We start from the raw sequence: 14038 nt of genomic DNA, 5'->3' as shown, positions 1-14038 counted from the left end.
GCACAAGTGTCGTTACTGATAATGAAACGACACTTGTGTCGTTTTGTCTATAAACGCGAGTATAAATAACCACAGCTCGTCCATGCCCTCGATAATTGATAAGTTAAACTTATTTAAGTTGCAAGATAGACATGTCTCTTACAAAATTTGAAAGATATATTGCATATTTATTACTTTGAGTTGGTGAAATTGCTAGTCATTGTAATGGTTCCTTAGAAAATATAATAAATTAGCACATCTCTCAACTTTTGTAAACGACATATCCATCTTACAACTAAAATGAGTTCAACTTATTGGTTCTCAAGGCATAAATGTGTCATGACTGTATATACTAATGTTTATAGATAGAACAACATAAGTGTCATTTAACAGCCTTTGTGACATTCTGTTGATTTCTCTAATAATTTGCTTATTTTCGAACGTAATAATCTCAAACACTGGATCCCCTAACTTAAGAAAGATAGAAAGGTTGACCACGTTACAAGAATGGTTGATTTGATATAAACTATACAATATCGAGTTCGTGAAATCTTAAGTCATTGTATTAATTCGTTAGAAAATATAATTAAGAAGTACATCTCACAACTTCTGTAAATGGAACGTCCATCTTTCAACTTAAATGAGTTCAATTTACTGTTTCTCAATGCATGGACGAGTTATAGCTGCGTATACTTGTATTTATAGACAAAGCGACACAAGTGTTGTTTGACGGCTCTTGTGTCGTTTTGTTGATTTTTCAAATATTTTGCTTATTTTTCAATGTAACAATCTCAAACCTTGGATCCTCTAACTTAAAAAAGTCAAAAATGTTGATCATGTGACAAAAAACTATCCAATTGACATATGTTATATGATATCGAGTTGGTGAAATCACAAGTCATTGTATTGATTCGTTAGAAAATATAACTAATGAGCAAATCTCACAACTTTTATAAACGGAACACCTATCTTTTAACTTAAATGAGTTCAATATATTAGTTCTCGAGGCATGAATGAGTCGTGGCAGTGTATATTTGTGTTTATAGATAGAACAACATAAGTGTCATTTAACAGCTCTTGTGCCGTTCTGTTGATTTATCAAATATTTTGCTTATTTTCTAACGTAACTTTGGATCCCTTAGCTTAAGAAAGTTAGAAAGGTTTATGACGTAACAAAAAATGATCGAATTGATATAAGTTATACGATATCGAGTTGGTAAAATCATAAGTCATTATATTAATTCGATAGAAAATATAATTAATGAGCACATCTCTTAACTTTTGCAAACGACATGCCTATCTTTCAACTGAAATTAGTTTAACTCATTGGTTCTTGGGGGTATGGACGGGTCGTGGCTTCACATACTCATGTTTATAACGGCACTTGTGCCATTCTGATGATTTTTCAGATATTTTATATCTTTTTCCATCACAACGACCTCAAGCATTGAACCTCCTAACTTAAGGAAATCAGAAATGTTGATCATGTGACAAATAACAGTAGAATTCTCATAGATTATAGGACATAGATTGAAGAAATCACAAGTCGTTATTTATATTCGCTAGAAAATATAATTAATGAACACATCTCTCAAACTTTGTACACGACGTGTCCATCTTCCAACTTAAATGGGTTCAAATCATCGATTATCGGGGATCGAACGGATTGTGGTGGCTCATACTAGTGTGTAAAGATATAACAACATCAGTGACGTTTAATGACACTTGTGCCATTTCTATTATTTTTCCGATATTTTGCATCTTTTCCACTACAACGACATTAAGTATTGGACCCCCTAACTTAAGAATGTCAGAAATGTTGACCATGTGACAAATAATGGTAGAATTCGCATAGATTATACACTATAGAGTTGGAGAAATCACAAGTCTTTATCTACATTCGTTATAAAATATAATTAATGAGCAAATCTCTCAAACTTTGTACGCGGCATGTCCATCTTGCAACTGAAATGAGTTCAGATCATCAATTATCGAGGATAGGATAGGTCGTGGTGGCTCGTATTAGTATTTAAAGACAAAACGACTGTGCTATTCCGGTGATTTTTTCGATATTTTACATCTTTTCAACTACGACGAATTTAAGTATTGAACTCCCTAACTTAAGAAAGTTAGAAATGTTGACCATGTGACAAATAACGATAGAATTCGCATATATTACGCGATATAGCGTTGGAGAAATCACAATCGTTATCTACATTCGTTAGAAAATATAATTAATGAGCACATCTCTCAAACTTTGTACACGACGTGTCCATCTTGCAACTGAAATGAGTTTAAATCATCGATTATTGAGGATAGGACGGGTCGTGGTGGCTCATATTAGTGTTTAAAGACAGAACGACACAAGTGACGTTTAACGACACTTGTGACGTTTCGATGATTTTTCCAATATTTTGCATCTTTTCCACTACAATGACATCAAGCATTGGACCCCATAACTTAAGAAAGTCAGAAATGTTGACCATGTGACAAATAATGGTAAAATTCACATAGACTATACGATATAGAGTTGGAAAAAACACAAGTCGTTATTACATTCATTAGAAAATATAATTAATGAGCACATCTCTAAAAAATTGTACACGATGTTTCAATCTTGCAACTTAAATTAGTTCAAATCATCGATTATCGGACGGGTCGTGGCGACTCAAACTAGTGTTTAAAGATAGAATGACATAAGCAATGTTTAACGACATTTGTGCCGTTTCGATGAATGGGTCATGACTTCACATACTCATGTTTATAAACAGAACGATACAAGTGTCATTTTCTTTACAGTAATGGCACTTGCCGTGCTCATGAACAAATTATATTTCGATAATGGCACTTGTGTCATTTATTTAGAACTTTTCACTCAGTAACGGCACAAGTGTCGTTTTCAATAACACTTTCATCCTCTAAACGATACTTGTACTGTTCTTTTAGAACTTTTTATCTCAGTAAAGACACAAATGTTGTTTTCAATGGCGTTTCGTCCTCAAGCACTGGATCTCTAAAGTACACAAGAAAAGTAGATCATGTGACAAAAAATGATTGAAATGACATAGATTATTTGATATAAAGCTGATGAAGGCATGAATAATTCTATTATTTTCAACAAAATACGAGTAACGAACATATTTCTCAATTTTTTAAAATATTATATCCACCTTACAACTTAAATGAGTTCAACTTATTATTTATTGAGGCACAAAAGGGTCGGGACTGCTTAAACTCTTATTCATAAACAGAACGGCACAAGTGTCATTTTATTATCAGCAACGACATTTGCGTTGTTTTGTTGGTTTCTCCTTTATTTTCGTTTGTTTCCAACACAATGACCTTTAGAATTGAATACCCTAAGTTGTGTCGTTCTAATAGTAATAATAGAAGTTTATATTTCGGCAATGTCAATTGTGCCGTTTTCTTAGAACTTTTCATCTCAATAATATCACAAGCGTCGTTCTCAGGGAACATGCTTGTGGAAACAAGGAGAACGTGTTGGTGCTAAAATATGGAGTATTGAAAGATAACCCATTTGTTTGTAATGAGATTTGTTTCATTCTCATAGATACTTATATAAGTCAAACAACGACACTTGTATTGTTTTACTGAAAGTTTATAATTCATGCAATATCACTTGTGCCGTTCTCATGTACGCTTATAAATCCAGAAACAACACTTATGCCTTTTTCTTGAGATATAACACAATAGAGATACATATCAATATTTAATAAAAGACAAACATATCCTACAGAAAAACTCCATCTCCTGGAATAAAGTTATCCTATTGATATGCGCATTTTCAAATGTAGTTTACAACTTTTTTACATTCTCCAAAACATAAAAATCCTCAAATTCGAGTGAAAAATATATATACCTTGAAACAAAATAATTTTGAAGGGTACTGTAAAACGCTAATCCTAAACTCTAGCTACACTAGAATTATACCCACACCACTATAATTGCAATTATTTCAACCACTACTACCGTGCTTGTTACAACCCACATTTTTATCTAGTCAAAGTTAATAGTGAAATTTTCAAAGTCAAGTCAAATGAGGACTTTAATGAAATAAATCATTTTTATTTGGACTTTGATTGACCAAATCATTTTATTTGGGTTTATCTTATAAATTATAAATATTTTAAAGGTTAAGTTGGACAAAATAAAAAAGTTGGGAATTTACTTATATATTTTTGGAAGTTATAGGATTAAATGTGTTATGAAGAGAGAGTTGAAGGACTTCCTTTATAATTTTGGGTAAGTGGACCATTATATTCAACCATTGACCCATTTTTATCTCAAAAACACACAAACACACACTGGAAATAATGGGGCAGAGAGCTGGAGACCGAAAAAGGGAGAAAAATTGAGGAAAAAGGAAGAAAAAAAGAGAAAGAAGGAAGAAAAGGGAAGAAGAGGAAGTGAGGTAAGGTTAATCTCTTCAAGTTTGGGTCGAATTTTTCCATTTGTTTCAAGTGATGAAGTATGATTTATGTTAAAATTTTTAGGGTTTTAACTTGTAGTAATAAAATGTCAAATTTAGGTGATATATGTACGATTTGGAGCTCAAGCTTGGGGATTAATTAAATTTCAGTTTCAGCAAGGTAGGCAGTAAAATTTTTGGGAAAACCCTAGAATTTGATTTTGGATTTTTTATTAATTAATTGTAGAAATGATTATATAAATGGAATATTTCACTTGGGAGTTGATTTTATGGAACAAAATATATATTAAATGGGTGGAATTATGGTTACTAGTTTCACTAGATTGGAGAGTAAAATTAGTTTTAAACTTGAGAAGAAGGTTTTATTGATGAATTAGTTATTAGAAAAGGGATTAGAAAGTGGGATTAGCTCCAATTGATCAAAAGAATATTTGGAAAATTCATTCGAGCATCGACCAATTTTAGTAAAGTATTATAGAAGCAGGTCTTAAAGTTTCTTAATTTAATAGTGGTTGATTAGTCATCTTATTATGTATTCCAGGTGGTGACGAGGAAATTGGAAGAGCCTATCGACCATCTTAGGTTCAGCTTGTATTATGTGAGTGGAGAAAACTTATTTTTCAGAAATAAGTCTTCTTTAGATTTAAAGTTATTTATTTTATAAAGTTGACTTCATAACATGATTTTCAGAATAAAATGGATTTTATTATCAATTGTTTTTAAAGTTAAATTTAGTTGAGTTAAATCAGTTTAGTAGCATGTTCTATTCGTATTACATGTTTCAGTATAGCTAAAATTATTTTCTAAAAAACACCAGAAAGTAACAAGGTGATTTTACCCTCATCTGCACTGGTGTGAATGTGTTTCCACAGTGTATGACTTCATATGGTTATTTTATCCACTCTACGCTGGTGTGAATGTATTTCCACAGTGTATGATCAGTATAGTGATTTTACTCGCTCTGCACTATTGTGAATGTGTTTCCATAGTGTATTACCATTTTATAACTCTGCGCGCGTATGACCAGAATTTCAGAATTGAATAACCATGCTATGTATATCGAGATTAATCGATACACGAGTATGGCTATTCCGGGTACATTTTTGGTGTGATGTTTCAGTATTACATAGCTTATCAGATTTTAGAAATGCGGTATATAGAATAAAGATGTTTATGATTACAATATATTTTAGTTTTGATAGTATTATCATATTTTAAACTACAGAATTCAGCTTATTCAGTAAAAAAAAAAAAATTTAGTTTATATGTCTGTGAAAAGAAATTTTATGCTATATGTCGATTTTCAGAAAGACTTTATGATCGGAAAAGTGTACTTTTACAAATATCCACTTACTGAGTTATATGCTCACATTTTTATTACTATTTTTCTTATCAGATAGTAGCTGAGTTGAGCATTACTGGGCCAGTTGATCTATCGAGTTGAGCCATAAATTGTCAAGCATTATATGAATCATCTTTTTCAGTTTAATAGTTCATATTTTGGGATAGACACCTCTTTTGTTCTGAAATTAGTTCCATGTGTTGGGCCTGCTATGTTTTGTATATATATTATGCATTTTGGGTACTGTGGTTTATAAATTGTTGCAAAAGTTGAATTGCCAGTGTTGTATTTGAATAGTTGATATTCTGTGGGCCAGTGTACCCTATTTTAAACTATATATACATATCTGTTTGGGATATTGGATTATATATTTTAGGTGGTTTTAGTCCATAATTCAGGGGGAACTCTGCCGAAATTTTTATAAAATTATAACAATCAAAGCATGTCGAGTTTGCCTTGGTGGTGGATCTGGCACTTCGTTAGTATCTACCATCGGCGCACGACACGCGTCGGATCTATTAGGGTGATTCAGGATGGGTCGTGTCAATTGGTATCAGAGCATGGTTATAAAGTCAGTTTGTATGGTTTATTTGATTTTTGTTCTCATCATATCATACATATTTTGTAGTTGGAGTCATGGCTCATGGTAATAAGACACGCAAGCTCCAAGATATGTTGTCTCAACCATCGGCTGCTCCTGATAGGAATGCTAGTAGGGTCGAGGAATCAGTTCATCCGACCCATGATCAGCAGAGATATGGAGATGTAGCCCAGCCTGACTTAATAGTTGATAGGATTGCCATCGCTGTTGCTTTTACTCTATGTAATACAGACAAAGATTTTAGTATAGAGCGGGCTACTAAATTAGGAGCTAAAGTATTTACATGCACAGCTGATCCAGTAGAAGCAGAATCATGGATGGTGGGGATTGAAAGAATATTTGATGTGATGGATTGTCCTGATTATCGAAAATTATGACTAGCTACTTTCTTGTTAGAAATAAGTGCTTATGATTGATGGAGGTCCGTACAGAGTAAATATGTTGATCCTTCTGTGATCACGTGGGGCGAGTTGTAAGATGATTTTAATGAGCATTTCTACCCTCGTTCTTAGAAGACTGACAAACAGAATAAATTTTTGAGACTAGTACAGACATCAATAGTGGCGGAGTATCAGAAGAAATTTCTAGAATTATCAAAGTATGCTGCTGCTCTTGTAGCTGATGAAGTTGATAAATGTAGAAGATTTGAGTATGGCCCGAGAGAAGAAATTAGATCAGTGGTGACTGCGTCTGGGTATGAAAATTTGGGTAAACTTGTAGAAGCAGCATTAAGGGTTGAGAAAAGTTTGTCTGAACGAAATGGTTAACAACAAATGAGACCGGGAATTGGAAGGGGTAGTCAGATATGGGCAGGAAGATCTATGACTAGGCCACTGAGGAGGGATCGCAGAGGAGGTGGATTAGGTGTTTCCACTTTTGGTAGTTTTAAGTCCAGATCTCATGGCAGTCAAGGCTCGAGGTCGAGTCAGGGATCAGTACAGCAGCCAGGGAGTAACCGTACTCAGACTCAGAGATCTTCTCAGAAATCATTTACTCCTGGACAGAGTGATAGCTCTGGTGTGGCCAGATTTCCCTAGTGCCAGTTGTGCGGGAAATTTCACCCTGGTGAGTATCTTAAGGGAATTGGAGTGTGTTATTATTGTGGTCAGATGGGACACATGAGGAGAGAGTGTCTAGTTTGTTTCCAGCAGGGTGGCATACCACAGGGGGTTTCTTTGCAGTTGGGTGCTGGCATTTTTAGACAGAATCGGAATCAGAATACTTTGGCAGGCAAAGCAGGTGTTACTAGTGCTGCTCAGTCTGATGTTGCTGGTAGTAGTGGTACTAGATAGAAAGGCTAGGCTGGACGACCCAGAACTCAGGGAAGAGTGTTTGCAATGACTCAGCATGATGCTGACGAGTCACCAGATGTGGTTATGGGTACGTTATCTATTTTTGGCAAAAAGGCCCATTTTTTAATAGATTCAGGTGCTATACATTCATTTATGTCTTATGCATTTGTTATTTATGCGGACCATATGTCAGAATCATTAGATAGTGATTTGATGGTAGCAACTCTTGTAGGAGATTCACTTTTAGCTAACAGTGTGTACAAATATTGCGTGATTAGAGTGAATGATCATGAGTTGAAAGCTAATTTGATTCCACTTGATATTCATGATTTTGATGTGATATTGGACATGGCTTTTTTGTCCGTAAATCATGCATCAGTCGATTTTTTTCGCAAAAAAGTGGTGTTTCGAAGGCTAGGAGAGCCTGAAATTGGTTTTAGTAGTGAACGGAGAATATTACTTTCATGTATCATATCAGCACTTGATGTTGGGAGATTGCTTAGAAAAGGTTGTCAAGCATATTTAGCTCATGTGATTGACACCCAGATCACTAAATTGAAACTTGAAGATATACCAGTGGTAAAAGATTTCCCTGATGTTTTTCCTGAAGATCTTCCAAGGTTGCCTCCTGATAGGGAAATCGAGTTTATTATTGATTTGATTCCAGGGACTACCCCTATTTCACAATCACCTTATAGAATGGCTCCAGCAGAGTTGAAGGAATTGAAAGTTCAGTTGCAGGACTTAGTTGACAAGGGTTTCATTAGACCCAGTGTATCTCCATGGCGAGCTCCAGTCTTATTTGTGAAGAAGAAAGATGGCACAATGAGATTGTGTATTGACTATAGACATTTTAATAAAATGACAGTCCACAACAAGTATCCGTTGCCTCGCATTGATAATTTGTTTGACCAACTTAGAGGTGCCTCAGTGTTTTCAAAGATTGATTTACATTCGGGGTATCATTAGCTCAAAATTAGAGATATTGATGTACCAAAAACTGCTTTTAGGTAACGGTATGGTCATTATGAGTTTTTTGTGATGCCATTTGGGTTGACTAATGCCCCTGCAGCATTTATGGACTTGATGAATAGAGTGCTTTGCCCATATTTAGACAGATTTGTGATTGTTTTTATTGATGATATCTCAGTTTATTCTCGTAGTAGAAATGAGCATGCTGAGCATTTGAGGATTATTTTGTAGACTTTGCGAGATAAGCATTTGTATGCTAAGTTCAGCAAATGTGAATTTTGGCTGGATAAAGTTATATTTTTGGGTCATGTTATCTTAGCTGAAGGTATTTATGTAGATCCTCAGAAAATTGAAGCAGTAACGAAATGGGAACGCCCTACTAATGTTACAAAAGTATGGAGTTTTCTTGGGTTAGCAGGTTATTATCATCGATTTGTAGAGGATTTTTCCAAAATTGCTCTTCCTTTGACTAGTTTGACTCGAAAGAACTCCAAATTTGTGTGGACTGATGAATGTGAAAAGAGTTTTCAAGAGTTGAAGAAAAGATTAGTTTCTGCTCCTATTTTTACTCTTCCATATCCAAGTGAAGAGTTTGTGATTTATAGTGATGCTTCACGCCAATGATTGTGTTGTATTCTAATGCAGAACAGGAAAGTTGTAGCTTATGCTTCTAGACAATTGATAAAGCATGAGTTAAATTACCCAACTCATGATTTGGAGTTAGTTGCAGTAGTGTTGGCATTGAAGATTTGGAGACATTATCTTTATGGTGAGAAATGTCAAATATTTACTAATCACAAAAGTTTAATGTATATATTTGATCAGAAAGAACTGAATCTAAGGCAAAGGAGATGGCTGGAGTTGATAAAGGATTATGATTGTAAGATTGACTACCATCCGGGGAAAGCAAATGTAGTTGCAGATGCTCTTAGTAGAAAGACAAGTTCATCCTCTCCATCTAGTGCAGTTTATGCTTCTTTGATTTGTGAGTTCAAGAAGTTACACACTGAGTTGACAACTACTACTTCAGGGGCGGTATTAGCTCATTTTCAGGTGAGGCCTACTTTGGTTGATAAGGTTAGAAAAGCTCAATCTCAAGACCAGATATTGAGAATATTGAAAGCAGAAGTTAGTACTGGGTTAAGAACGGATTATGTGATTAGAGATGATGGGGCGTTGGCTAAGGGTAACAGATTATGCGTTCCAGATATTCCAGAATTGAAAAAAGAGATTTTGGAAGAAGCACATAGTTCTGCTTATGCTATGCATCTAGGCAGTATTAAAATGTATCATACATTGAAAGATCATTATTGATTGCTTGGTATGAAGAGAGAGATAGCAGATTTTGTATCCAAATGTCTTATATGTCAGCAGGTAAAGCCAGTTCGTCAAAAAACAGCAGGACTTTAACAGCCATTGCCTATCTCAGAATGGAAATGGGAACACATTACTATGGATTTTTTTTGGCCTTCCTCATACTCAAAATGGTCATGATGAAGTTTGGGTTATCGTAGATCGTTTGACCAAGACGGCCAAATTCTTGCCAATCAAAGCTACTTATACTTTAAATAAGTTGGCAAAGTTGTATGTGGATGAGATAGTGAGCTCTTATGGTACTCTATTATCTATTGTGTCTGATAGAGACTCTCGTTTTACATCTAAATTTTAGCCCAATTTGCAGGAAGCCATGGGTACTAAACTACATTTCAGTAAAACTTTTCATCCTTAGACAGATGGCCAGTCAGAGAGGACCATACAGACTCTTGAGGATATGTTGAGGGCTTGTGTTTTAGAGCTCAAGGGTAGCTGGGATACTCATTTGTCATTGATGGAGTTTGCTTACAATAACAGCTACCACTCTAGTATAGAAATGGCTCCTTTTGAAGCTTTATATGGTCGGAAGTCCAGGACACCAGTTTGTTGGGATGAAGCTGGTAAGAGAAAGTTAGAAGGCCCAGAATTGGTTCAAATGACATCCAAAAATGTGAAATTGATCAAAGAAAAGTTGAATACAGCTAAAGAGAGACAGAAAAGTTATGCTGATAGGCGCAGGAAAGATCTTGAATTTGTAGTTAGAGATAAAGTCTTTCTTAAATTGTCACCTTGGAAAGGGGTGTTGAGATTTGGCAAGCGAGGAAAGTTGAGTCCACGATATATTGGACCCTATGAGATTACTAAGCAGATTGGTCCAGTTGCATATCGATTAGATCTACCAGATGAATTATCTCGAATTCACGATGTTTTTTATGTTTCCATGCTTCGCAAGTACATTGCTGATCCTTCTCATGTTCTGGAGTCTCAACCAATCCAGTTGAAGGAAAAGTTAACATATATAGAAGAGCCCGTGAGAATTTTAGACAAAAAGGTGCAAATTCAGCGAAACCAGAAAGTTTCAATTGTTAAGGTCCTTTGGCAGAATCAGACAGTAGAAGAGACAATGTGGGAGAATGATGATTAGATGCGTGCTCAATATCCTCACTTATTTATTACCCAGTCAGTTGTCAGTTAAATTTCGAGGACGAAATTCTTTTAAGGAGGTAAGATTGTTACAACCCACATTTTTATCTAGTCAAAGTCAATAGTGAAATTTTCAAAGTCAAGTCAAATGAGGACTTTTATGAAATAAATCATTTTTATTGGGACTTGATTGACCAAATCATTTTATTTGGGTTTATCTTATAAATTATAAATATTTTGAAGGTTAAGTTGGACAAAATAAAAAAGTGGGGAATTTACTTATATATTTTTGGAAGTTTTAGGATTAAATGTGTTATGAAAAGAGAGTTGAAGGACTTCCTTTGTAATTTTGGGTAAGTGGACCATTATATTCAACCATTGACCCATTTTTATCTCAAAAATACACACACACAGACACACACATTGAAAATAACGGGACAGGGAGCCCGAGACTGAAAAAGGGAGAAAAATTAGGGAAAAAGGAAGAAAAAAAGAGAAAGAAGGAAGAAAAGAAGAAAAGGGAAGAAGAGGAAGTGAGGTAAGGTTAATCTCTTCAAGTTTGGGTCGAATTTTTCCTTTTGTTTCAAGTGATGAAGTATGATTTATGTTAAGAAATTTAGGGTTTTAACTTGTAATAATAAAATGTCAAATTTAGGTGATATATGTATGATTTGGAGCTCAAGCTTGGGGATTAATTAAATTTCAGATTCAGCAAGGTAGGCAATAAAATTTTTGGGGAAACCCTAAAATTCGATTTTGGATTTTTGATTAATTAATTGCGGAAATGATTAGATAAATGGAATATTTCACTTGAGAGTTGCTTTTATAGAACAAAATGTATATTAAATGGGTGGAATTATGGTTACTAGTTTCACTAGATTGGAGAGTAAAATTAGTTTTAAACTTGGGAAGAAGGTTTTGTTGATGAATTAGTTATTAGAAAAGGGGTTAGAAAGTGGGATTAGTTCCAATTGATCAAAAGAATATTTGGGAAATTCATTCAAGCATCGACCAATTTTAGTTAAGTATTATAGAAGTGGATCTTAAAGTTTCTTAATTTAATAGTGATTGATTAGTCATCTTGTTATGTATTCCAGGTGGTGACGAGGAGATTGGAAGAGCCTATCGACTATCTTAGATTCAGCTTGTATTATGTGAGTGGAGAAAACTTATTTTTCAGAAATAAGTCTTCTTTCAATTTAAAGTCATTTATTTTATAAAGTTGACTTCATAGCATGATTTTCAGAATAAAATGGATTTTGTTATCAATTGTTTTTAAAGTTAAATTCAGTTGAGTTAAATCATTTTAGTAGCATGTTTTATTCGTATTACATGTTTCAGTATAGTTAAAGTTATTTTCTAAAAAATACTAGAAAGTACCCAGGTGATTTTACCCTCGTCTGCACTGGTGTGAATGTGTTTTCACAGTATATGACTTCATATGGTTATTTTACCTACTCTACGCTGGTGTGAATGTGTTTCCACAACGTATGATTAGTATAGTGATTTTACCCGCTCTGCACTATTGTGAATGTGTTTCCATAGTGTATGACCATTTTATAGCTCTGCGCGCGTTTGACCAGAATTACAGAATTTCAGAATTGAATAACCTTGCTATGTATATCGAGATTAATTGATACACGAGTATGGTTATTCCGGATACATTTTTGGCGTGATGTTTCAGTATTACACAGCTTATCAGATTTTAAGCTACAGAATTCAGCTTATTCAGTAAAAAAAAAAAAATTTAGTTTATATGTTTGTGAAAAGAAATTTTATGCTATATGTCGATTTTCAGAAAGATTTTATGATTGAAAAAGTGTACTTTTACAAATATCCACTCACTGAGTTATAGGCTCACATTTTTATCACTATTTCTCGTATCAGATAGTAGTTGAATTGAGCACTACTGCTAGTTGATCTATCGAGTTGAGCCATAGATTGTCAAGCATTGTATGAATCATCTTTTCAGTTTAATAGTTCATATTTTGGGATAGACACCTCTTTTGTTCAGAAATTAGTTCCATGTGTTGGGCCTGCTATGTTTTGTATATATATTATGTATTTTGGGTACCGTGGTTTATAAATTGTTGCAAAAGTCAAATTGCCAGTGTTATATTTGAATAGTTGATATTCTATGGGCCAGTGTACCCTATTTTAAACTATATATACATATCTGTTTGAGATATTGGATTATATATATTAGGTGGTTTTAGTCCATAATTCAGGGGGAACTCTGCCGAAATTTTCATAAAATTATAACAGTCAAAGCATGTCAAGTTTGCCTTGGTGGTGGGTTTGGCACTTCGTTGGTATCTACTATCGGCGCACGACACGTGTTGGATCTATTAGGGTGATTCGGGACTGGTCGTGTTAGTGCTAATATGTGTTTCCTCCACTTCGAGTATAAGAGTTATCGCTTCTAAAATCATGAACACCAAAATGTCCACACCACATCTACTTTTACCTCTATATGAAGCTTGACTTGTAAACCAAATTAGCCAATGGGTACCTCCTGATTGGCTTATCAAATCAACTGGTGGCTTTGTTGATAACATGAGCAACATAGGGAATATCAAGGTTAGGAGTTGCCATATCCGTCGTAACCAAAATTAGTGTGTTTGCACTTTTAAACGATTTCAATGCTAGTTCTCTTTCTTGGAAAAACGGGTAAATCAAAGTCAAATCAAGTAATAATCAATATAGGCATAATGACACAACATTTACGCAACTAAAGAATAAAATGATTCAATAAAGTCAAGGGGATACACAACCTTTTAAATTGCCAACTTATATACATTTTTAGTAGGTCAAATTCTAATCTACAAATAAGGGTATTGTAGTAAAAATAGCAAAACATAATATGAAAAAATTATGAAATCAACAAGTGTAAAGTTTAATAATAGGACTCACATAAAATAGGAACTACATTAAAGCATAATATG

This window comes from Olea europaea, chromosome 10, assembly GCF_002742605.1.
Source record: "Olea europaea var. sylvestris chromosome 10, O_europaea_v1, whole genome shotgun sequence".
Taxonomy (NCBI): Eukaryota; Viridiplantae; Streptophyta; class Magnoliopsida; order Lamiales; family Oleaceae; genus Olea; species Olea europaea.
The sequence above is the reverse complement of the archived record's forward strand: the minus strand, read 5'-3'. Positions refer to the sequence as shown.